General features: G+C 43.6%; 1 long non-coding RNA gene across 1 annotated transcript in view; it reads left to right on the top strand.

Moving 5' to 3' along the window:
• The window catches only part of LOC114460607 (uncharacterized), a 28,862-nt gene extending 2,833 nt beyond the window's left edge, over positions 1-26,029 (top strand). The window contains exons 2-3 of the long non-coding RNA XR_003673688.1: positions 25,553-25,746; positions 25,816-26,029. This is a non-coding gene — a long non-coding RNA (uncharacterized LOC114460607). The remainder of the gene's footprint in view (positions 1-25,552; positions 25,747-25,815) is intronic.
• Positions 26,030-26,344: the final 315 nt, after the last annotated feature.

Raw genomic sequence — 26,344 nt, 5'->3', positions numbered from 1 at the left:
GCCTGAACCACTGGACACGTCTACAGTGTTTTGGCCATCGCCTGCATCTTGCAATTGGTGAGTGTTTACCACTGTGATAAAATATTAATTATCTTTATTAATATATGAGAAATGTTGTAATAGCCTACTGCATGATCACAACACAGAACTTAATAATCTTATATCTATGCAATTAATGTGCGAGAGAGCATGCGCAGCACCAACTGAATGAAATTGAAGAGTACGTACAGCAATATGCAAAAAAAGATGCAAGATTCGTGAACTGCTGCGACCACATTTGGACAGACATAAACCATCCCCTCCTGATGGATATAATTTACTTTGTACATATTGAACAATTTAATATTATTATTTCATATTCCTGTATTTTATGTTAAGACATTTATCTGTGCTTCTTGTTGATGTCACGCTTTGGCAATGTTAACATATGTTTCCCATGCCAATAAAGCTGTATTGAATTAGAGAGAGAGAGAGAGAAATATTTTTTTTAAAAAGTGCATACTATACTAGCTTAGGCACCTTAGAGTTTTTATAGTCTTACATGTTCTTTCTTTTTCTGCATTAGTGTGTCAGTAGACTGCTCTTTATTGTGCATTTTTAAATATTTTGAAACTTATTTTTTGATAGCATCTTCACTTTTACACAGTACTATATGAATAAATAATTACCAAGAATTAGTTTGGTGTTAGGCTGAGTGGATTTCTTCACAATTACTATACCCTTTTAAATTATTATTTTTAAATGTTTGTTTTAATTCTCAGAGAGAAGCATGAAGGACCCCCGTATTGACCGTGCTGTTGCTGTGTGCAAGAAGGTAGTGAGCAGCTTCTCTTTCAGTTGGAAGAGGAGGAGAGACCTGGCCACAGCGCAGCAAGAGCTGAATCTCCCTGCACACCAGCTCATCAGTGAGTCTCCTACCAGGTGGGGATCCCGAGAGAAGATGATTGAGCGGGTACTGGAGCAGGAGCAAGCTATTTCTCAAGTCTTAGCTGCAGACAAGAAAACCCGGCATCTCGTTCTCACCTGGCAAGACCTGGAAGTTCTAGAGTCAGTGCACAAGGCTCTCAAACCTCTCCTGGAATTCACCGACGCTCTATCCGGTGAGAGCTATGTCACAGTGTCCTATGTCAAGCCTGTTCTCCATCTCTTCCAGTCCAGCCTCTTGGCACGTCAGGAGGATGACACCCCACTGACCCAGTCTATCAAAGCCTCCATCCTGGATTACCTGCGGGAGAAGTATTCTGATCCTTCCACTAACGACCTGCTGGACATGGCAGGCTTAGTGGATCCCAGGTTCACGATAAAATACTGCACAGAAAAAAAGGTGGAGGACATCAAGAGCAGAGCCATAACCGAGATGGAGGTAATGCTCTATGAGACTGACCAGGGCACAACTGAGTTGGCTGCTTCACTGCCTCAAGATGCAACAACGGTATCACAGCCAGAAGAGCCACTAAGGAAGAAATCCCTGGGCAGCCTCTTTAAAACTGCAGCAACATCTTCCGCCACACTGTCGCAGAGAGAGCTTATTGAAAAAGAGTTGTCGGCCTACTTGCAGTCTGATAGTGCTGACAGTGAAGCAAATCCATTGCAGTGGTGGAACGACCATAAGGAAATGTTCCCAAACCTGAAAAATGTGGCAAAAAAATATTTGTGTGTGCCCACCACCAGTTCCCCCTCAGAAAGGGTATTTAGTACCAGTGGTAATATAGTTACATGCCATCGAGCATCTCTTAAACCTGACGCTGTTGATAGGCTTGTGTTTTTGGCACAAAACCTCTAAACAACCTGGTATTCACTGGTTGTTGTTACAAAAGGCACAAAATACAACTACATATTTTTTTTACTTTTTATTTGTGCCATATATTTCATACAGAAGAAACCAAAACTAAAGCTGCAAACTTTTCCATAATGGACCTGATTCACCTTTTGTGAATTGTTTTATGTTTAGGTATTGTCTTTGAAGCCATAGGATTGTAAAATTAAAAAACTAAAAGGAGGGTCCTTTTTATAAATACCATACACTTTCTTTTCCACCATTTGATTTCCTATTATGCAGCTATTTTTTATTTTACTGATTTTGAAATGACCTGTGACATCCTGCACAAAAGTGTATTATATATATTTTTTTAAATATCTTAGTGGCATTATGCACAAAAGGTGCACTTAAATTTAGTGTTGTTTTGAAATGTCATCTTAATGACAACATGCACAAAAGGGCACTATTTGTTTTTAAAATATTGTAGTGGCATTATGTACAAAAAGTGCACTTTAATTTTGTGTTTTGAAATGCCATGTGAGTTGCATCCTGCACTAATGTCTTGTTTTGAAATGTCTCTGTGACAATTTTGCACAGAACGTGCACTTTCTGTTGACAATTTTATGTTTGAGCCACTCACTGTTTAATAAATACAGTTATGTCAACTTTGACTTAGTTGTGATATCCCCTTTTTTGCATGAAAGTTTAAAATTGACATATATGAATGCAGTATGATCAAGAATGTTTTAATGTAGACATATAGAATCATCATACTGGTGTGATTTTGTGCATCAAAGTGTTAATTCAAGGGTAATGCAAAATATCGAGATATATATCGTGTATCGTGACATGGCCTAAAAATATCGCGGTATTTATAAAAGGCCATATCGCCCAGCCCTAATTATGACTGCTCATTTTTTTTATTATTTATGTGATTTAAAAATGTATGAGAACAGCATTAATGTCACAGTCACCATATTTCCCCTCAGGGATCAATGGTTTGCTGAATCTGTGCAAACCATTGTTAGTTTATTATTTATACTAACATTTATTTCACACAACGTGACATGTTAATTTTAATCCTTTTATAGTAAAGTGTTAAATCTGACCATAAACAAATCTGTGACTCTCTGTGGTTTTATGACAGTAAGACGTGTTCTTTGTATTTTGTCTATTCTTTATATGGAGTAGTTAGCTATAGCTTTTAGCTCAGTCTGTGTGTCGGTGTGTTAGCTTAGCATAGTTAGCTTCAGTTGAGTTTCCAGTTCATAATCGTTGCTACAGGTACATCTCTGTCCCTGTGTTTGTGGATCTGACGGAGGAACTTGAATAGGTTCCCTTTGTTGGATGGTTGTTTGGTTTTAACCAAGTAGTGGTCTATGATGTATCGCTGCACGGTAGCTTCAGATAGCTGAGAGTAGCACCTCACACACACAGACGGTGGTGTCTGAGGAGGGCGGTGGCGGTGCACGTCAGAACGTTCCGCTCCAGAGAATAATCAGTTGTTGACAACAAACAGGGGCAGTTTTGGCCCGTGGAACACGTTTTTCTTGGGGGGGCATTCTTAGCTAAATTGAGGGACAAATGGCTCGTGGTACTCGCTAATTTCCGACATGGAAATTTATTGTTTATATTGAGGGATGACATGTTCTTACCGGTGAGAATGTTTTTGACGATGAATCATAAACGATAAAATATCGCACATTCCTAATTGCCACATGTGGAGAAAGCTAAAGTTGTTAGCTTCACCACCGACATCTGTAGCTCAGACCATCGACCACTGTCCTTATTGAGCCCAGCTGTGCACTGGGTACACGCTGACTATTGAGAATGAGGAGTTGTCGTCACGGCCTAGAGCTCCTCCCCCGCCGCCATGTTGGCAGAAGTCCCGCGGCAAAACAGATTGTTTACATGTGTTTTTAACGCGGTAGTAGCGGAGGTATTGTTTTTGTATTATTATTGTAATTTGTGATGTAGTGTCTGTGGAGGGTGAGTGGGGGGATTGGAATTATATACTGTAAGTGTCTGCTTCATCCATCTCCTTTTTAAACCATGCACTTGTTTGTATGCCTGTAAGTTGTTTTGTGTTGTGTGCAGGTTTGAAATAAATTCTTTACTTACTTACTTACTTACATCTTGCATTCACATTTTTAAGTACCCTTGCCCATTGCCCATTGTGCCCAGATCTTTGTCCACTTTACAGCTCCAAACAAAAGCAAATTACAACTAAATAGCTAAACATACACAGCTTTAGCCTACATTGAAACATGTTGGAAACGTTTATGTACATTGAACATCTCATTGCAATGTGGTGTTTACGAAACATGCAGTTAATTACTTTGTCATTTTGGTCAAGAAGTGTCTGCTAAATGCAATGTAATTACAACACACTAAAACACATATGTGAAGAAACTTACTTTTGCCAGTACAACGCTGTTTTCACCAGCTGGAGGCTTGTAGATGACCAAGTCCTGGACCCAGCCGCAGCAGAAAGTCTCGTAACTTTCCAGAGACTTGTGGCTTTTGAACTCCTGCATTGTGTAGTAACTTACACCAAAAACTACGTAATTTACGATGTCCATGTATGTGCAGGGAGGTAAAAGGTCCAGGTCTCTGTGCCATTTTGCTGCAGATAGCTCGTACGGGTCGATGTTGTGAATGTCCACTAGCTTCTCCAAATACCTCTTTTTTGCGCTTGGTATCAGTTTGTTCCTGTAAGGTCCCTTTTCTTTCGCCTTCTCTTTTTGCATTGCTTTTCTTCTTTTTCCTTGTCGTATTCCTCTATGCAAAAAGTAAGGCTCTGGCGAATGCGTGAAATTCTGGGGGCGTCTACCACCATCATGGCTGACGGGCTCAGACCCCCCCCAAAACAACCCAACTCATCACGTGACTCCTCACTCTCAATACATTGCAGAGAGTGGTGTTACATGCACGTGAGATCAGAGGTTCAAACACTGCTGATGCAATCAAAAACACCATGGAGGAGATGCTGCATGACTGGAAGATTGACAAAAATATGGTCCCCCAAGGCCTATTGGATTTATTTTGATTATTTTTCAGGGTCTTATAATTTATTTTTTATTTATTTTATTAAATTGTAGAATACTGCAGATATGTTATGTTTAAGGTTAACATTGATGACTATTAAATGAGTCAGTTTTTCTCATACCTACTGTTGGTGACTATTGTTCTCTGTTTGAGTGACATCACTTGATCAAGCCTTTGCTAACATTTAACACTACAAAATAAGTAATTATTATTTTATGTGATTAAAGAATAAAAAAATAGTACGTATGATTAATGCTAATATCAGATCAATATCGGTATCGGCCGATACGCAAGGATGCAATATCGGAATCATATCAGAAATGAAAAAGTTGTATCGGGACATTCCTATTAGACATTGTAGTTACATGTAGCCCAACATTAACACAGAGCCTTTAATACATCACAACTGTACTTGGTCCACGTTATAAACATCATTATTTGGATGGAATTAAACGGTATAATCACAGCTTCAATGCATTTTGTGTTTTAATTAGGGCTGCACCATTTTCACAAAAAATCTAATTGCGATTTTTCTGACACATATTGCGATTTCAATTTGATTTACAATTTTAAAAAAATATTTCATACAATTAAAATGCATATGAGTTTTGTTTTTGTTTTCCAAAATCTTTTTTTTACATCATTTTTTTAAAACTCCGTTTCTTTTTTTTTTTTTTTTTTTTTTGAAATAATTAACTTTTCTGAAAATTTTAGTTTTAAACTCCTGTGAGGAAACAAAATACTAATGAATAAAAAAACTCTATAATTCCTTTTTTAGCACAATTGTTTTAGTTTTGTTATTATGTAAAATAATTTTGTAATATGTTGCTCAAATGAATACATGAATGAAAAATAAAGTAGATACAATTAAATGGAAGATATAAGTTGTACTGTGAGGAAACAAAAATAAATACTAATATAAATATAAATAAACAAAAATGTATGTCAAAAATAAAAATGTAATTTAAAATAATGAGTAAGATACAATTAAAAGGTATACATTAGTTGTACTGACATGGATTATTCTGACTGCTCCTTTTTAATTTAATATTCATGTCATATAAAGATGTAGGAGAACAGCATTAATGTCACTATATTTCCCCTCAGGGATCAATGGTTTACGGAATTTGATCAGGTTTATTGATTAAGTTTTGATCAACTTAATTTAAATGAACCTAATTTAAATGATCCTGATGACATCATTCCAGACCGTAATGATTAAACAAAAGTAAATGTGCAAGACATCATGTGTAAAAAGTGTTTTTTTTACCACTAGAGGCTAGAATATTTACAGTATCAGAAGTTATCAATAATCTACAATGTTTCAGACTCTACAATCACTGGTATTGATGGTCTAGTCCACAACAACAGAACAACTTTATCCAGATCTTCTGTAGCTCTGATGAGATGTTTAAGCGCTCTGAGCAGGTGAAGCTTATTAAAGCTGAGTCATGGGGCAGGGCGGGACGCTCTGGGCTGGCGAGGGTCGCCTCCTGGACCGCTGGGGGATGTGGCTGGTACCTGGCTGCACCTGGGGAATGGGGGGTCCCGCTGTGCTCCGTGTGGCCGGCATGGTTTGGAGGGTGCCGTGGGGTGGGTTTCCGGCTGTGCTGCTCGGCGCATCCCTGGGGCCTGCAGTGCCGCGTGTTCGTCTGCGCCATCTACCCTCTCCGGTGGCCCGCCAATGCGGACGGGCCGGGCTCATACCAGACAGGCCTCCTACATGGACACTTCACGTCACTCACTCCCAGCTGGTCTTGCTCACCCACTTGTTACACCACACACACATACCCAACCCTTGGGGGGCTGGATGGTGTGGCTAGGAGTGGAGGGGGCCGCCGCCTGTGCTACTAAGTAGTGGCGCGCGGGCGGCACTCTCACATCTGGCTGCCCTACTAATTCCTCCATATTTAAGTACACCTCAACACACCACCCCCCGGAGGGTGCGACCACCACTTCCACCCTCCGGAGCTATTGCACCACATACACATATATACACATAGGTCGGATGGGGAGCAACGCTCCCCTCCATCCACCTTTTTTTGATAGCACTTCATACATTCACTAAATGCACACAGTCACTCAGGGGATAGGGAAGTGCCTCTCCATTGGGGAATGGAGAGGCACCATAGCAGGGTGGTGGGTCGCTTCACACATTTGGACCTATCGGGTGGGGACCCGGCCCCTCTATTGATGGCTGGGCTGTTGTGTAGAGTACAAATACATCAGTAGGATGCGGTTGGGTGTGGCGGGGCGGTGGGTCTCTGGGGGTAGTGGAGGGGTGTTGCTGGGGGCTCTCTTTGCGAGGTCTCTCCGGGCGGTGCCGGCCTGGTGGGGCGTGGGGGTGCCCCTTCCCTTCGGGTGGGGCTTGGTGCTTGTCTCGTCTCCTGGTTGCCTTGGGGGCGCTCCCCGCGGTGTGTGGGTCCGGGGCAGGCGAGGTGGGTGCGCTGGTGGGTGCTGGCGTTTGGGGCGGGGTTGCTTGGCGCTGCGGGTTGGAGCTCTTTGCTGGGGGGTGGCTCTAGCTGTTCCGGTGGTTGAGGTCGGTATCGGCCGCTTGGTAGGTCTGTCCTACTATCTGCGGACTGGCGGGTGGGTGAGTGGCTGCTGCTCCGCACCGGTTGTGTGCCGTTGTGGTGCCTCTTCCCCGCGATGGCGGCAGCCGGTCGCTTGTGCGCCAAGGGGGGCATTGCCCCGTGCCTTGCGCTGTCCGGTGGTGGGTGGAGCCTGGGCTGCTGTTCTTGTGCCGGCTGGGGCTGTGCGGTCCTGCTGGGTTGTGGCCGGTTCGTGGGCTGGGGTGGGTGTGCACCCTACCATGTGTGGCACTGGGTGGCCCCGGCTTGGGCGGCGCCCTCTGAGCCGAGCTCTGCGGTGTGGCTGGGCCCTTTGGTGGGGGGGGGCTGCCTAGTGCTAATCGCGCGGGCGACATCAAGGAAAGGCAATCTGGCGCACTCTGGGGTGCTCGGTCGGTGCGCCTGGGGGCCAGCAGGGCGACTTGCAGCGTCCCCTTGGTGCTCAAGGCGGCTATGGGCGTGGTCGTCGTCCCTGGGGGGGCTGCTCTGGGTGCTACTCTTGGTGCTGCTTCTGTTCCGGCTCTTTCTGGCCTGGGGTCCGGTCCCTGCTGGCTCTGGGCCCACCGGCTGCCCGTTTGGCGCGGCTCTGGCCGTCTGCTGGGAGTGGGCCTTGGCTCCTCTGCTGCGGTTGGGGTCGGTGGCGGGATGCGCTGGGTGCTCGGCTGCTTGGGGCTTCCTCGGATGTATGTGTGTGGGGGGCGGTGGCTGCTTCTCGGCCTGGAATCTCGGGGGCGTCTGGGGGCTGCTCGGCCATGGGGGGGTGGCCTGGGGCTCCTTGGCCCCCACTCTATCTGCTGGCCTGGCTGCATCTGCGGGCCCAGGGCAGTTCCTGGGTTTGCGGTAGCGGTTTTTGCACATATACTGGTCTACGATACACTGGCACGCCTTGGGATGTGGGATAAAACTCACACTGGGCTTAACTTTAGACACGTTAATCCCAAATACCTGCTTTAGGTATTACAGGTATTACCACTCACTCCTTCCCCCTGTCCACAGCCACCACCATTATAGCTAAGCTTCACACTTATCACCATACATAATATGCACATGCACTGTTAAACTTCACTTCTCACTCTCACTGTAAAATAATCTATTCTTCCTCACCCTTTTTATTTTCTGCCTTGAGTCTCTCCTCCCTGCTCCCTTTCCCCTCCACCTAGGTGTAACACTGCTCTCCCTTTTTATATCCTCCCTATAATAAATGTTTCTTACCCTTCCTTAGGGAGGGCTGGTGATGGTCAAAATTAATAATAAAATAAATCAGTTTATTTCATTACAATAACAAAACATGCATTGCTGTCTCATAATGATTGCACTTCTTGTAGTGTTGACCTTTGACAGCATGTGCAGACAAGTGAAAAAAAAAAGCCAAGTCTTGTTTTCACGGAGCACAGCAGCGCTATGGGAAACAGACAGAGCGTCTCAGACATGTTAAAGTTAAACAGGCACTGGTGGCTCTGATTTAGGCACCAGTGATGATTTGTGTAGTTTTTTGCCAGGTTAGACGGTGTTTAGGTGGTGTTTGAAAAGACCACGAAGAGAGTTGGAAGGACGATTCTGCATAAAAAACAATCTTTCCTTCAGGGCGACAGCGTTTAAACCCAATTCTGTCCATTTCCGCGTTCAACAGTAGGTTCCGTTTTTATTGTTCGATTTTGTGATGCCATCACAGTGGATTTTATAGGGCCCTAGTGTAGTTGTTAGCGCACTCAGAGACAAAGGCACTCCAAACGCTCCAAGACTCCAGAAGAAAACACCTCTCCCAACACTCTCAACCTTCTCTCACTTCTCACCTGTTCTGTCCACTCCACCTGAGGTCAGGTGTAGTTCTACAATTAGACACTAGATGGAGCCCCAACATAAGTATTAGGTCTAAGCTCCTCCTTTTACTACTTTGACTGAAAATCTATCACACCTGTGTGTTTGGACTCTCAGATAATGCAGTGGAGGAGCTCAGAGATGTTGTTAGTGTCTTCAGATTTATTGAATTATTATGGTTTATTTTCAGCTCCTAAAAGCACGTATTTAAGTTAGAATATAGGTCATGTTAAAGTACACAATCTGATTCCATGTTTATATGTATTTTGACCCAAATGTAAGTTAACTCTACAGCCATAGTGTTTGGCTTTACCAGTTTGTTTGCTTAGTGACATCTTAGTCAAAATACATTAAGGTACTATTTGATCCAATCAATATATGTATCATACCTGTCAAGTATCCCGTTTTGGCCTGGAAACTCCTGTATTTTACCCCTCTTTCCCGCCATTGTCCCGTATTAGTATTTTCCCGGAAATATTCCGTATTTTACTGTAGTAATAATTAAAAGATGCCTTATTAAACTGAACGCCGTCACTAGCCTCGCGAGAACTGCCACCTGAAATGGCCTGAGTGGCAGTTCTCGCAAGATTAGTGCTGACAGCGGCAACAAACCCGGAAACAACTCGGAACAGAGATGATGAATGAAGACGTTCTGGTGAAAAAAACAAAGAACTGGTGTAAATACGTTGTAAAATGTGACATAGAGTTTACCTTCCTAAAGACCATCAGGATCTGACACAGTTACACGTTCTGTTAGATTAATAACTGAGATTTTAGCGTCTACCACAGCGTAAGAAACGACATAAGTCACCATCATCAGCCAATCACAAGCTACACAAATATACACTGTTTATAAAGTGTTAAATAATGTAAAGTCTGTAATAAATGTGTCGAATAAGTCATTAGTGAATACCAGAGAACCACATGAGTGAGTATGAGAAATTATAATAAAATATATAATGAAAATAAAATGTTAATGTCTGACTTAAAGACAAGCAATGTGAAATTAACCATAAATATGTAACGTGTTGACTTGTATATAAACTGTAAGTATATTAAATAAACACATGTGCTTCATATACACATTTATGTTTTTATTTAGGCTGTTTTATAATTTAGGAATTAGGGCTGGACGATATATCGAGATTCAAGATGTGTCGAGTTTTCTATTTTGGCGATATAGAAAACTACAATATTTCATATCTATATATGCATGTATATATTATAGCTTATGTATCAAAATACTAGTTTTAGGAGTCGCTGTTTTTACTTCTCAGAACAACATGTAAAGCTCAGTTAGATGGTTAATGAGTGCACATATTGATCTGCTGTTTGTTAATAATTGCCACTGTGTGGCATTTTCCACCAGCAAATTTAACCCAGAATTGTCTTTCTGATCAGACTTTATTTGATAAAATTATCTAGATTTATATCGTTTATCACCATTTAGAGAAAATATATTGAGGTAGTTGAGTTTTGCTCCATATCACCAACCCTAGTAGGAATGTTCACAGTATTTCAATGCTACCAGATTCTAATCATATCATTGTATTTAGTAAGTGGTTGACAAGTGGGTATTTTAGATTTATTCTACACCTATCTTAAAATATAAGGGATGCTGGAGCTTGGTTGGGCAGGTGGGACGGTTGGTAGTGGGCACCAGAAAATGTACCTTATTTTCAAATCCAAAAATTATGTATGATATACTGTATATTGTGATTTTATAGTGTAGTTTAGGGTAAAACGAAGAAGAATAAAATTAATAAATATGTTTATGGGTAAAATACATTGTTAATAAGTTAGACTTTAATAAAAATGGTTAAAATGTGTACACCAAAGCACATGATTTGATTTTACAAATAGAAATAGTTATTGTTGGTATATTTAAAAACATTAAATAGCAGAACATTAATTTATTTAATAAATAAAATATTTAAAATAGGAAAAGCTCAGGTGGTTCATTTGTTTAAAAACATTTGATTAGAACTCATTCTTCCTTTCTCTCTTTTTCATCCTTTTCTTTAAGGTTTTCAACCTGCTACAAAACCTACAACAAAACTGAATAAACTTTTAAAAGCTGAGGTGATCTCACGTCTTACTTGTGTTCCATCCATGTTCTTTCAAGCTGGACAAGCATTGTAGAAAATAAGCTTAACAAGTATCTCGTATGGTATTCTGCAAATTAAATACGGTTTAAAATTAGATTTAAATTAATTAATTGAGAAAAGAAGTAAAGAAAGTTTTTTACAAATTTCCATATTTTTTTTTTCTTTTTTCCTTTTTCTTTTTTCTTTTTTTTTTTCTTGTCTGCACATGCTGTCAAAGGTCAACACTACAAGAAGTGCAATCATTATGAGACAGCAATGCATGTTTTGTTATTGCAATAAAATAAATTGATTTATTTTATTGCTTAATTGTGACCATCACCAGCCCTCCCTAAGGAAGGGTAAGAAATCTTTTATTATTGGGAGGATATAAAAAGGGAGAGCAGTGTTACACCTAGGTGGAGGGGAAAGGGAGCAGGGAGGAGAGACTCAAGGTAGGAAATAGAAAGGGTGGGGAAGAATAGACTGTTTTCCAGTGAGTGTGAGATGTGAAGTTGTAGAATATATTGTACTTATTATGTTGTGTAATCAAGCCAGTATAGTGATATGTGTAAAGCTTAGCTATAATGGTGGTGGCTGTGGACAGGGAGAATGAGTGAGTGGTAGGACCTAAAGCAGGTATTTGGGATAAACGTGTCTAAAGTTAAGCCCAGTATAAGTTTTATCGCACATCCCAAGGCGTGCCAGTGCATCGTATACCAGTATATGTGCAAAAAACCGCTACCGCAAACCCAAGAACTGCCCCGGGCCCGCAGATGCAGCCAGGCCAGCAGAAAGAGTGGGGGCCAGGGAGCCCCAGGCCACCCCCCCACAGCCGAGCAACCCCCTAGACGCCCCCGAAATCCCAGGCTGAGAGGCAGCCACTGCCCCCCACACACACATCCGAGGATGCCCCAAGCAACCGAGCACTTAGCGCATCCCGCCACCGACCCCAAGGCCCCCCGCCAGCATCCCACGTCCCCACACTGACCCACACCCAAGCACCCAACCCCCGAGGGGAGGGCCCAGAGAGCCCCCCGCCCAAGACTCCAGCAGCGGAGCCAAGGCCCACGCCCAGCAGACGGCCAGAGCCGCGCCGAACGGGCAGCCAGCGGGCACTCGCCGGCGTGTCCAGAGCCAGCAGGGACCAGACCCCAGGCCAGAAGGACCCGGAACGGAAGCAGCACCAAGAGCAGCGCCCCCATGGACAGCGACCACACCCATAGTCGCTGAGGGCACCAAGGGGATGCTGCCCCCAGGCACACCGACCAGGCACCCCAGAGCGCGCCAGATCGCCTTTCCTTGATGCCGCCCGCGCGATGAGCCCTAGAAAGCCCCCACCCCACCAAAGGGCCCAGCCACATAAGGCGCCGCCCAAGCCGGGGCCACCCGGCGCCGCACCCACAGGCATGGTAGGGCACGGCCCGCACCACCCGCCCCGGAAGACTCCCGCGAGGACCGGCCCGGACAGCCGGCCAGGCCCGCCGGACCCCAAGGGCACCACCGCAGGACAGGGAACCCCCAAGGGCGAGCCCCCGGGCCAAACCCCAGCGCACGACCAGGCCACATCCTAGCAAGACCGCACAGCCCCAGGTGGTGCAAGAACAGCAGCCCAGGCCCCGCCCCCACCGGACAGCGCAAGCAACGGGGCAATGCTCCCCCCGGCGCAAGGGCGACTGGTGGCCGCCACCGCGGGAGCGAGGCACCCCAACGGCACACAACTGATGCGGAGCAGCAGCCCCGCGCCAAGTACGCAGAACCCACCCACCTGCCAGCCCGCAGATAGCAGGACAGACCTACCAAGCGGCCGATACTGACCTTAACCACCGGAACAGCTAGAGCCGCCCCCCAGCAAAGAGCACCATCCCGGAGTGCCAAGCAACCTCGCCCCGCAGAGGCCAGCGCGCCCACCCCCTACACCGACGCGGCAGGCCACCCCAGACCCACACACCGCGAGGTGGGCACCCCCATGCCCCACCAGGCCAGCACCGCCCGGAGAGAGCCCGCAAAGAGAGCCCCCAGCAACAGCCCCCCAGAGACCCACCGCCCCGCCACGCTCGACCGCACCCTTCCGATCCCCACACGGCGGCCCAGCCATCAACAGAGGGGCCCGGCCCCCTCCCGACAGGCCCAAATGTGTGAAGTTACCCACCACCCTGTGGTGGGAAATGGAGAGGCACTTCCCTATCCCCTGAGTGAATGTATGTGTTCATCTAGGCATCCAGCCTATGTGTATATATGTGTATGTGGTGCAATAGCTCCGGAGGGTGGAAGTGGTTATCCCACTCTCCGGGGGGTGGTGTGTTGAGGTGTAATTAAAATTGGAGAGACTAGTAGAGCAGCCAGAGGTGGGAGTGCCGCCCCCTTGCCACTACTTAATAGCACAGGCGGCGGCCCCCTCCACCCCCAGCCCCACCATCCAGCCCCCCAAGGGTTGGGTATGTGAGTGTGGCGCAACAAGTGGGTGAGCCAGACCAGCTGGGAGTGAGTAATGTGAAGTGCCCATGGAGGAGGCCTGTCTGGTAGGAGCCCGGCCCATCCGCGTGGCAGGCCACCGGAGAGGGTAGATGGCGCCGACGGGCACGCGGCACTGAGGGCCCCAGGGACGCGCCGAGCAGCACAACTGCAGACCCCCCACGGCACCCCCCCGGACCATGCCGGCCGTACGGAGCACGGCGGGACCCCCCAGGTGGAACCAGGCACCAGCCACATCCCCCAGCAGCCCAGGAGGCGAACCCCGCCGCCAGCCGGCCCAGAGTGGCCCGCCCCGCTAGAGCAGGCGGCGGCCACACCAGGGCCAGCGCAGGCCCGCACGACACCACAGGTGGGCGGCCCCGGCTCCCCCGACGAGAGAGGACGCCACCAACCACCCAGGCAAGGCCACCCTGCCGGCCACAGACCGACAGGCAGGCGAACCCATGCACCCCCAGCCAGGCACCGCAACCCCACACCAACGTCGCCAGCAGAGCACCCCCCTCCCACGGAGGCCACCCCTAATCACCCACGCGCCGACACGAGACACCCCCGACGCCAGCACAGCCCGGAGGACAGCGGGCACCAGCCCCACTCCACCCAAGGTGGCGCGGCACCCCGCTGAACCGTGGCCAGTCCCATGCATACGGCGGGGGGCGCCCCGAGACGCCGAACCCAAAGACTCACCCCCGGGACACCCTCGCCCAGACACGGCACCCACGGGGCCCGGCGCCCCTAGCCAGCAGACCAACCACTCCCGCAGCGGATCTGCCAGGACAGGGGCCACCGGCCGCGCCCCCACACACACCCACCCAGCACGACCCAGGGGAGGCCCCAACGCGGGCGAGGTCCCACAACTCACCCTTCCCTCCCCCCGAAGCTACACAAGTCGGCCCCTGCGTTCCTCTAAGTGAGCCCCCGGGGAGGGAGGGGGGCGGGGCGGCCTGGGCCACCGCACCAGCGGCACCCTTAGCGAAGGCACGCCCCAGGGAACCAGGCCCAGGCGCCCAGACTGGCCGGCGGAGCAACTCACTCTATATTTTATTTTGTTTGGTGTATTTTTCTGTAATGTATGATTTTTGGAGTCATTATGTGTATTTAAAAATAAAATAAAAATTAGGCCAAGATTCACGGCTCTGCCCTGCAAACACCATAAAAGTTAGCAAAAATTCATGGTTCGCTTTTGGTGTTCCACTTCTCTAGATGATCTGCAGTGACTTTGAGCCCTGTCAGTGAAACGGCCTAGGAAAAGTGTGTTAACATAGGACATTTGTTTCATATTAAATTCTCTTCACACTGTAGGGGGCGCTAACGCGCCAATGTCCATTTTTTCACATTGAGCTGGTTTAGGGCTGGAGGTTTAACAACTGATTCACAAATGTTTGTTTGGTTCCTTCTCTGTGTTTAATCTCTAACTGTTCTACAGGACTCTGGAAGCCAGAACAAAGTGACACCTCAACGTTCTCAGGACCATGAAGCTCAGCCACAACAAAGAAACAAATCTAAGAGAAAAACTTCAGAGCAAAGAGTTCAACAGCAGAGCCAAGCTGGAGTTAAAGCTAAACATACATGTGACCAGTGTGGGAAGGCCTTTACCAGGAAATCAAACCTCACTGAACATCAAAGAATCCATTCTGGGTCAAAGCCATTTAACTGTGACGAGTGTGGAAAGAATTTTACCCAGAGTTCTACCTTAATAAATCACAAAGTCGTTCATACTAGAGTTCAAATGTTTGAATGTGATGAATGTGGAAATACTTTTCGTCATTCTGGAAACCTCAGTCAACATGTCCTCATTCATCGTGGAATCAAAGCTCACAGATGTGAACAATGTGGAAAGACTTTTGCACAAAGATCATCTTTAACGAGTCACATGCAGACTCACTCCAGAGCAGAGTTGTATCACTGTGACCACTGTGGGAAAATATATAAACAGAAACAACACCTCACTGAACACCTGAGATCTCACACTGGACATGAAGTGTGTCCCTGTGACCAGTGTGACAAAGTTTTTATAACATATCAACAGTTAAAATGTCACCAAATCAGCCACTCATCAGAAAAACCTCATAAATGTGACACATGTGGAATGTCTTACAAGTGGAAATCTCACCTTAATCTCCACCAACGAGTTCATGAGAAGAATGTTCTCAGATGTGATGAGTGTGGGAAGACCTTCAGCACTTCATCTGTTCTTCACTCACATCTCTGTGTGGATGGAGACATGGAGCAGGAATCATCTTCAGATCCCAGCAACACACGGATGGTGACGACACCTTCTGGTTCCAGTGTTGGACTGAAGAACCCAGAGATCAGGCTGCACAGGATTCCAACATAAACCTGCTGTCAGCTGGAAAATGGACACCAACAGTTCAAGAAGTTGTTGATCTTTGAAGGTGTGGTCTGAAAGAAAAGATCAATACAATGATCAGTTTGAAAAGAAGCAGGAAGAAGTTTCCCTTTGTTCACTTTCTTTACAGGATATACATTATATAGCTTCTGTATTCATACATGATGTATATGAAGAATGATTTACATTATTATTATTATTATTATTATTATACACTAATGACAGATTCTATATCAGGGCTGTCAAACTCATTTTAGTTGAGGGTTCAAATACAGATCAGTTTGGGCTCCAAAGGGCTGCAGATTATAGGAAGACTAGCCCGAGTTTATACTTCCACCTATAAATGAAATGTAAAGTATGTAAATCACCAACAATACAATAAGTGACAGATATCAGTTCCTGTAGGATCTTAGTGAGTAACTATACTTTAAAATTGGAAAATGTTGTTGAATAATTTAGGAAAAATTTGCATAACTTTCAAAAATGAAGAGTTCCTGCAACAATTTGTGTTTAAAATAACTCCATCATGTGATGTCAGCATGGGAAAACTGTGAACCCTGCTAATATTGTGGAGTTTCCTTAATATTTGTTTATAGAGAGGCTGAGAAATCTACAACTGAATTAGAGAAAGCGTGTGACGTGTCTGGCAGATTTTTGACTGCCGGCACGTGTGCCACGCCCAGCAGAGCTGTCAGATCCACCAAGCCAGCCACGCCCACACCAAACCAGCATGTCGCAGCGAGCCCAACAGACCTGACCGCCCCACCAAGTGTAACGAACCCCCCACCGATTATTTTCTCTGTAGTAAGGTGTCCCAAGTGTGTGAGAGCATGTTGCCCCCCTCGTCCCTGTTCATGGCCTTCTTCGCACGCTTCCTGATTTCAATGGCCTCTTTATCCAACGTTTGTGTTTGTTTTCTTCTGCCCCGATGATCCTCTCCCCGTCTCAATCTATAACGTGTATGTTTCTCTTGCAGTGGTCTGATATTGCAGATTTGAGGTTTTCCTGTAGTGCTGTTTCTTTTTGCGATCCTGTGAGTCGTGTTGCTGTTTCCTTCTCGCATTCCTTCTGGTGTTCTTTTTTCCTTGTGTGAAATGGTCTTCCTGTTTCCCTGATGTATGTGTTATTGGAGGAGTAGCATGGTTTTTGTTTTCCCCTTCGATTTTGTCTTTTGGGTGTACCAGGAGCTGTTGATGACCCACTTGCGGTACTGGCAGCATGTGAGTGCCTGCTGGATGTGTTGCTCCTCCTGTTGTCTGTCTTCCTCTTCCGTAATGAAACTGGTCCTTTCGTATAATGTTCTGACCACAGAGTTTGTGTATAGTTGGGTGTTCTGAAGTCCAGTGCAGGTACTGGTCGGTGTGGGTGGGCTTTCTGTAAACTGTGATTTTTATGCTGCCGTCGTTCTTGTGGTGAATGTCAATGTCCAGAAATGGCAGTGTTTTATAGTGCTCCTCATGCGTAAATCTGATGTTTCCTGTGGTGTCCATGGTGTTGAGATGGTCGGTGAGGCGTTGGGTGTGTCCAGTCTTAATTTTCTCCAGTATGTCATTGACGTATCGTTTCCAGAGGGTGGGTTTGAGAAGTGATGGTGCTGTGATAATGGCTCTTTGCTCCAGGTCCTCCATAAAAAAACTGCTCATTATGGCTGTGAGTCCTAGAAGGGGTTTAATAATTTCCACCAATGTTTTGGATAAGTTGTATGTTATTGAGCCGATACTGTCTACTATGGGTCGCAGAGGGTTGCCATAGATATGGGGGGTGATGCTTGCTGTGGGTACGAGATGATTAAAAGCTTCCTTTGTTATTTTTATCTCCATTAGTGGTTTTAACACGTCTTTCAGATTTTTTTTCTGTGGGTTTTTTTTTAAATTTCATATATGTTACGCCCGGCGGGGCGGTCAGGTCTGTTGGGCTCGCCTTGACATGCCGGTTTGGTGTGGGCGTGGCTGGCTCGGTGGATCGGACTGCTCTGCTGGGTGTGGCGCTCGTGCCGGCTGTCAAAAATCTGCCGGCTGACCACTGTTTGGAATAACGGCTTTTAAAATAACGGCGTTATGTAACGGCGTTTGTTTTTCAGTAACGGGGTAATCTAACTAATAACTTTTTACGCCGTTACAACGCCGTTATCGTTACTGAACGTTAAATGTGGTGCGTTACATGCATTGATTGAATAAACTGTTATCCAAAAGCACCCCTGGCTTCTTACTCAGCTGTTGTGAGGAGGTGGGTTAAAAACAAGGTGAGCGATTATGATTGGCTAAGGCGACGTGCCAGCACATGCGACACACACGCACAAACACAGCAGATTTGATGAATCAGCAGAGATGGTGAGCGTGGAGCAGTCTGATGAAAAGTTGTCATTTTTAAGGTGACGATACAAACACTACTTTAAATTAATTATGGTCAAAGACAAGAACGTGTATGTGAAGTGTTCATTATATCCAGGAGTGAAGACTTTGTCCACATCCATTGTAAGCAACTCAAATTTAATGAAGAACCTCACAACGACACACGCATCTAAAAAATGTGAATTCTTTGACATAGAGCAACTTTTTTTTTTAATAGTAACGCAAATAGTTACTTTCCTTGGTAATGAGTTACTTTTATTATAGAGTAATTTAGTTACTAACGCAGTTACTTTTTTGAACAAGTAGTCAGTAATTATAACTAATTACTTTTTTAAAGTAATGTTCCCAACACTGCGGCTGACACACATGTTGTCAGTAAGACACTTCTGAAGAAGGCGAGAGACATCGCTGAAACTGTCAAGAAGAAAGGAAAAAAACATCTACTCCTACACTTAAAAAAGAACCATAACAAATAAATAAAACGTCTATAGTAGTAAATTGAGACATGATGAACGTTTTTGAGCTGTGAATTAAAGAAAACATGAATAATTGTAGAAATTATAAACTGTCATTTTTACTTTCTCCTGCAGGTTAAATTAAATCCTCTCAAGGGCCAGATTTGGCCCCCAGGCCTTGAGTTTGATACATTCTATATAAAAGATGTGTTTGTATACTGTACATAATAATCATTAGTAGTTTTTTATAGAATGTAGAGAAGGTGACTAACATTCTAATAGTAGTAATGATCAGATCCTAACTTGTAGATGAATATACATGCTGTGTTAATGCAGACCATCTTCATCATGTACCTTTGAATCTGTTTCTTTTCTCTGTGTTTATAAAGGGTTCATATTTTTAATGAGTTTTAAATGAGTATCTAATACATCACATAATAGTATTTTCTTGATTTTAGATGTGATGTGTTTTATATAAAGTATGTTTTTCTACAGTTGAAGTGAATGTGATGAAATGGTTCCTGACAGGGAAACCCTGCCTAAAGCCTGTGAATGGATCATGCAGTGTGCTGAATGAATATCAGGGGAAGGGGAGCCCAAAGTGTCCAAACACTCCCATTTTATCACCATATTTACATTTCTATCAACTCTGTGATTACAGCTCATAGATTTATTCTAACTCTGAAATGTTCTTTAATCTGTTCTTTAGCCTGTCCAGCCTTTCTTTAGAACTTACAATGTTCTATGTAACCATGATAAATCCTAAAGTTCTTCTTAAATCTTCCTTCTGACATAAAGTTTGAATCAATGTAAATGTAATGATATCAAATCTCCAGTGAAGCTTTGTTCCTTTAAATAAAGACGTGTTACTGTCTGTGCTGGATTTCTTTGAACAGAGAAACATGTCAGAGAGAGGGAGAGCTTTTCATTGGATAGCACATAATCCTCCATCAAACACACATGGTTCCCATGAGAAGAACATCCACTGGATGGATCTAAGAACAGGAAGTGAAGGTTCCTCTGGAAACTGAGTGTTTAGTGAAGCTGAAGGAGTTTAAAAATAGACTTTTAGAGTAACCGCTGCTTTCACATCCAGTCATGATGTCTTTCTAACAAATTCTGATAAAATGAGTCAAACAAGTGCAGAATTCTTTAGTTTGAGATTGTTCCTACATTAATAAGGCTTTTTATTTAAATTTAGTGTTGTATCAACATCTGAGACAGTGAAAGAGTTCATGTTTTGGTTCTAAAAGGATATGAATTATTCCCAATGAACAGCACTGATTAAAAGGGGGCGGAGTCTCCCTGTATGTGGACTCAGAGTGGAGGTGTGTCCAGGTTAATCACATGTCTAAGTGTGTAAATGAATATAATATAAAGTTGTATATACAGAACACCAGGGTGGTGCATTGACACACTGAAGAACACATTAGCTGACATGTTTCATAACTCTGATGATTCAATAAAATACAAAGTGTTTGGAGTGACTTCATTATTAATATTATGAATCCAAACAGACACATAAAGACTTGTGATGTTCTACATCCAATGTACAGCTGTGGCCTGTTCTTAGTCATTCTAAAGCCAAGCAGAGTCACATTAGACACTGACACATCCATCATTAACATTTGGACACATTCAGCTGATTGGAAAGTAGATGGAGGATTATTTAGAAGTGATATCAGTGAACAGCTTCCAGTTACAAACCAGAGCTGGGCTTAGATCTATCAATGTGATCATCCAAACAATGTCTATGATGTCTTTATGTCCACATTAGTGATGCTACATGAGAAAAACTGTCCTTTAAACAAAGAGCAGGAATCAGAAGCTTTAGAACAAGCCTTGGATTACTGAGGCCTTAGAGACTGTATGCACTAAGATAAATGTCCTGAATAAAAGCTTTATAAACCTAAAGAAGCAGAAGATAAGCATACATGATATAAAAACCAATGAGTGAACATTATGAAAAGTTTAAAATAATATGATATATATTAGGCAGTGGCTATCCGTACGGTTGACGTATCAATATACTGACATTTTATCTGTACACAGCGCCCCTAATTGGCTAGTTTAGGTCACGTGACTAAGACTAAACCTAACCCTAAGAATTGTTGTGATATAGAGTTATAACCTAACCCTAAGTACTTCGGTAAACGTTCCAGTAGCACCTGTATTCCAGTAGCAACCGTACGAATACACACTTTCTATATATTAACCTGAAAACTTAAAACAGAATAAGAGTAACATTAAAAAACATGGACTGATGTAATCATCAAAAAGAACAACAGATTATGTAAATAATTTGATAAAGAGTAATGATGTAGTGAAAGAATAACAGATATTAATCCTGAATTTAACAGGTATTTGGTGAATGTTGGATACGACCTCACTAAGGAGATTGTTGAGCCAAGAAACACAGATGAATTCCAAAAAAGTCGAGTCAATAAAACTTTATTTTCATTGTTTTTTCATTCTGTAGATTAAAAATAAATAGTTCACATTGTAAAAAAATACATCATGAAATGTCAACTTATTGTTTTGATATTAACTTTTTATTAATTCAAGATAATATAGAATATATAGTAAAATAAGTCAAATATGTCTTCAATAAATCATTCCAAAGTGGTTTATTTGTAATAAATAATCAAACAGTGAAAGTGTTCCATGTATTAGAGTGTTAATAAAAGCAGCTCTAACTACAGACCAGTATCATTGCTTCATCAGCTTTCAAACATTAGAGAAAAAGGCTTTGTTCATAGACTTGATAATCCATCCATTTTCTGACCCACTTCTTCCTTTTTCAGGGTCACGGGGAGACTTGATAAGTTGATTAAAAACACAAGTTGTTGAGCTATCAACAGTTTGGCTTCAGAATGTATCATAGTATGTGATTAAAAAGCTGTAAATGTGTGGTATCAGAGGAACAGCCCTCTTATTAAAAGTGATCAGAATGAGTTTGCTGCGTGGCAGCAGCCTGAACTTGTTGCTAGTTCAGCATGGACATCACAAGCTGAGCTGCAGGAGAAGAAAAGCTACCAAGACCTCCTGAAAACAGCAGTAGGTAGTGATCCAGCATTCTGTCCATCATCCATCAATAAACATTTCATTACTGCTAAACGTGTGTGTGCGTGTGTGTGTGTGTGTGTGTGTGTGTGTGTGTGTGTGTGTGTGTGTGTGTGTGTGTGTGTGTGTGTGTGTGTGTGTGTGTGTGTGTGCATGTGCTAAGGTTACGTAAGTATTGGATATATGCCTGTAGGTAATCAGATTACTATAGGATCATTATGAGGGGACTTACAGTATGTTTGTAAATGCTTGCACACACATTAAAGCACATTGCACAGAATGTAGTGGATATCTGGACAGTTGGTGATAAAGAGGAACTGTGGACTGACATCCCTAAACAGCTCTGAATGTTGGAACATGATCACAATTGTTCAGGGTCACATGCCAATGGAGCAGCTCACTGTGAAGACTGAAGGAAACAAAGAACCACAATGGAACCTGCTACTGTAGAGTCATTGCAGCCCAATATGTATCAGCTTTATTGATTAAAGCTGCTGTAGACGATCATCCTTTATCAGATAAGGAGTTGGTCTCATAGATCAATAAATCACTGAAGATCATTTACCAGAAAAAAGATGGAAAAGGTTGAATTTGTCAATGGAAAGTTTGTTTTGATGTCCACTGTAAAGACTCTCTTATTGACATTGTCAGAACAGATTTGTGGGATGTGGAGTCCTGTAGACCAGTGGTTCTCAACCTTTTCAGCCCACCACCCCCAAAATAATGGTTCCATAGAGCGGGGACCCCCACTGTAGCTGAAGGTGGTTGAACACAGACATGAACATTAAAGAACAATCATGTGGAGACAGGACCATCTATGAGGGGGAATAAAGGAGAGATTTTTGGGGTCCATCCATAAAGTCGGTAAAATGATGGTTTATTGTTCTATGAATCTGTGATTAACACATTTATTTATTCATCTTAATATTGATATCATTAGCCTCTGCTAACTAGCTTAGTCTCTGCTAACTCGCTTAGCCTCTGCTAACTAGCTTAGTCTCTGCTAAATAGCTTAGCCTCTGATAACTAGCTTAGTCTCTGCTAAATAGCTTAGCCTCTGCTAACTAGCTTAGTCTCTGCTAAATAGCTTAGCCTCTGATAACTAGCTTAGTCTCTGCTAAATAGCTTAGCCTCTGCTAACTAGCATTTGTCTCTAAAAGTAGTATAGGAGGAAGAGCTTTCAGTTATCAGGCCCCACTTCTCTGGAACCATCTACCAACCACGGTTCGGGGGGCAGACACCCTCTCTACCTTTAAGGTTAGGCTCAAAACATTCCTCTTTGGTAAAGCTTTTAGTTAGGAACCAGCTCATAGTAAAGATGCAATAGGCATAGACTGCCGGGGGGGGGGGGTCTGGCATGCTCGGTTGGAGAGAGGTTGGAGGGGGCGTTAAGAGAGAGGTCATTTAGGTTAGAGAGGGACCGGAGAGGGTCCCATTCCTCTTTCAAACACTCCTTCTATGGCTGCTTCTTCCCTTGTGTGTTTGCTCCTGTACTCCTTCTGGCTTTTGTCTTGCAGGTCCGTGGGATCCTTAGTGTGGAGTTACAGAGTCTCAGCGGCTCTGTCTCCACCCTTTCCTCTACACACACCCAACACAGCATAACGTGGATGGCTGTTCATCATAGGAATGGGATCCACACAAGGTTCCTGCTGCTTAACAGAAGGTTTTCCTTGCCGCCATGATGAATTCATGTTGGGTGTGGGATACATATGTATGTGTATATACGTATATATGCATATGTGTGTATCCATAAAATGAAGAGTCCGTCCTTAAGACTGCTCTACTGTAAAGTGCCTTGAGATACCATTGGTTATGATTTGGCGCTATACAAATAAAGATTGATTGATTGATAGCTTAGTCTCTGCTAACTAGCTTGACCTCTGCTAAATAGCTTAGTCTCTGCAAACTAGCTTAGCCTCTGCTAACTAGCTTACTCTCTGCTTAATAGCTTAGCCTCTGCTAACTAGCTTAGTATCTGCTAACTAGCTTAGTCTCTGCTAACTAGCTTAGCCTCTACTAACTAGCTTAGTCTCTGTTAAATAGCTTAGCCTCTGCTAACTAGCTTAGTCTCTGCTAACTAGCTTAGCCTCTGATAACTAGCTTAGTCTGTGCTAAATAGCTTAGCCTCTGCTAACTAGCTTAGTCTCTGCTTAATAGCTTAGCCTCTGCTAACTAGCTTTGTCTCTGCTAATTAGCTTAGTCACTGCTAACTAGCTTAGCCTCTGCTAATTAGCTTAGTTTCCGCTTAATAGCTTAGCCTCTGCTAACTAGCTTTGTCTCTGCTAATTAGCTTAGTCACTGCTAACTAGCTTAGCCTCTGCTAATTAGCTTAGTCTCTGCTAATTAGCTTAGTCACTGCTAACTAGCTTAGCCTCTGCTAATTAGCTTAGTTTCCGCTTAATAGCTTAGCCTCTGCTAACTAGCTTTGTCTCTGCTAATTAGCTTAGTCACTGCTAACTAGCTTAGCCTCTGCTAATTAGCTTAGTCACTGCTAACTAGCTTAGCCTCTGCTAATTAGCTTAGTTTCCGCTTAATAGCTTAGCCTCTGCTAACTAGCTTTGTCTCTGCTAATTAGCTTAGTCACTGCTAACTAGCTTAGCCTCTGCTAATTAGCTTAGTCTTTGCTAAATAGCTTAGCTTCTGCTAACTAGAGTAGTCTCTGCTAAATAGCTTAGTCTGTGCTAAATAGCTTAGCCTCTGCTAACTAGCTTAGTCTCTGCTAACTAGCTTAGCCTCTGCTAACTAGCTTAGTCTTTGCTAAATAGATTAGCTTCTGCTAACTAGCGTAGTCTCTGCTAAATAGCTTAGCCTTTGCTAACTAGCTTAGTATCTACTTACTAGCGTAGTCTCTGCTAAATAGCTTAGCCTTTGCTAACTAGCTTAGTATCTACTTACTAGCTTAATCTCTGCTAACTAGCTTAGCCTCTGGTAACTAGCTTAGTCTGTGCTAAATAGCTTAGCCTCTGCTAACTAGCTTAATCTCTGCTAACAAGCTTAGCCTCTGCTAACTAGCTTAGCCTTTGCGAAATAGCTTAGCCTCTGCTAACTAGCTTAGCCTCTGCTCACTAACTTAGTCTCTGCTAAATAGCTTAGCCTCTTAGTTGACTTTGTCACATTTTATTTGACATTAATAATTAATAATGGACATTTACAAATATTGTACATGATATGAGTGATAACACGTGTTATACAATAGATGTAACTTAATATTTTTACATGTCCTTTGGTGTACCATGGGTACATATAGTTAGTGAACCACTGTCCTAAGGTACCGAGGTTTTATATTTAGAAATAATGTAAAATTAATGGTTCTCACAGAAACTAGATTGTGTTCTGGGTTTTTATAATTTCAATTAAACATTTATTTTGTATTTTTCTATGAAATAAGTAAAGTGAGATTACACATATATATTTTACATGATTAACTATAAATAAATAGTTTTTATAAAACTTTTTCCTGTTTCACTTTGTACAGTTTAGAAGTTTACTAACATAATGTCACTAATTTAATGTTGTCTTTCTATTATTACACTTACAGCCAATACATGTTGTTCTCTAACTAACATGTGCTATTGTTCACAGATTGTGCTCAGGGATTCAAACCAGTGAAGATTCAGAGATACCAGTACACCTGTGTGGCAGGTACAGCCTTGTGCAGCCACGTGGCAGCTCTACCGTACCAGACGGCCCACTACTCCCAGCTGAGGATTACATCTGTTCTCCCAGTGTTCAGCTGTACAGAGACTGAACAGAAGTGGTACAAAGCAGTTACCATGGTAACCAACCTTTTAATCACACGTCTTTCTTATTTATGACATGACTTGTTTGTGTGTTGTTTTTCACAGAAGTAACTTATATAAAGGCATCAACTACACTCTACCAGACATCTCTACTCTGAAAGTTCAGGACGTGTATGATGGACTCACTGCTGATGAAGCTCCATGATCACTATGATGGACGTCTCCAGTGATGTTCTTCTGGTATAATCCATGTTTGGTCAGGTGTAAGAGGTAAGTGTGCTGTCATACCAGCTGCCAACAAGGACAGTCCCCAGGCCCCGCCCACATACAGTAGCCCCTCCTCCCCCACAGCTGCCACTCTCTGATTATAGGCTGGGACCCTCTACCTGTGCATTCCTCTGCTCTGAACATCAACACCATCATATGGCGTCTCTTGAAACATCTTTGGTGACATCACACAAACTGAGAACATCACAGTAGAGCAGAGTTCCAGTGCTGAGTGGCACCAACTAAGGAGGTGCTGCATTACCCCCACCATATTCAGAGAGGTCTGTCACACCAGGGGGGAAAGCTCTGCTGAAAACCTCACCAAAAGGCTTCTGAGACCATCCAGTCAGACTGATGACTATGGGGA

This window comes from Gouania willdenowi, unplaced genomic scaffold, assembly GCF_900634775.1.
Source record: "Gouania willdenowi unplaced genomic scaffold, fGouWil2.1 scaffold_54_arrow_ctg1, whole genome shotgun sequence".
NCBI lineage: Eukaryota > Metazoa > Chordata > Actinopteri > Blenniiformes > Gobiesocidae > Gouania > Gouania willdenowi.
This window is presented reverse-complemented; position numbering and strand designations above follow the sequence as displayed.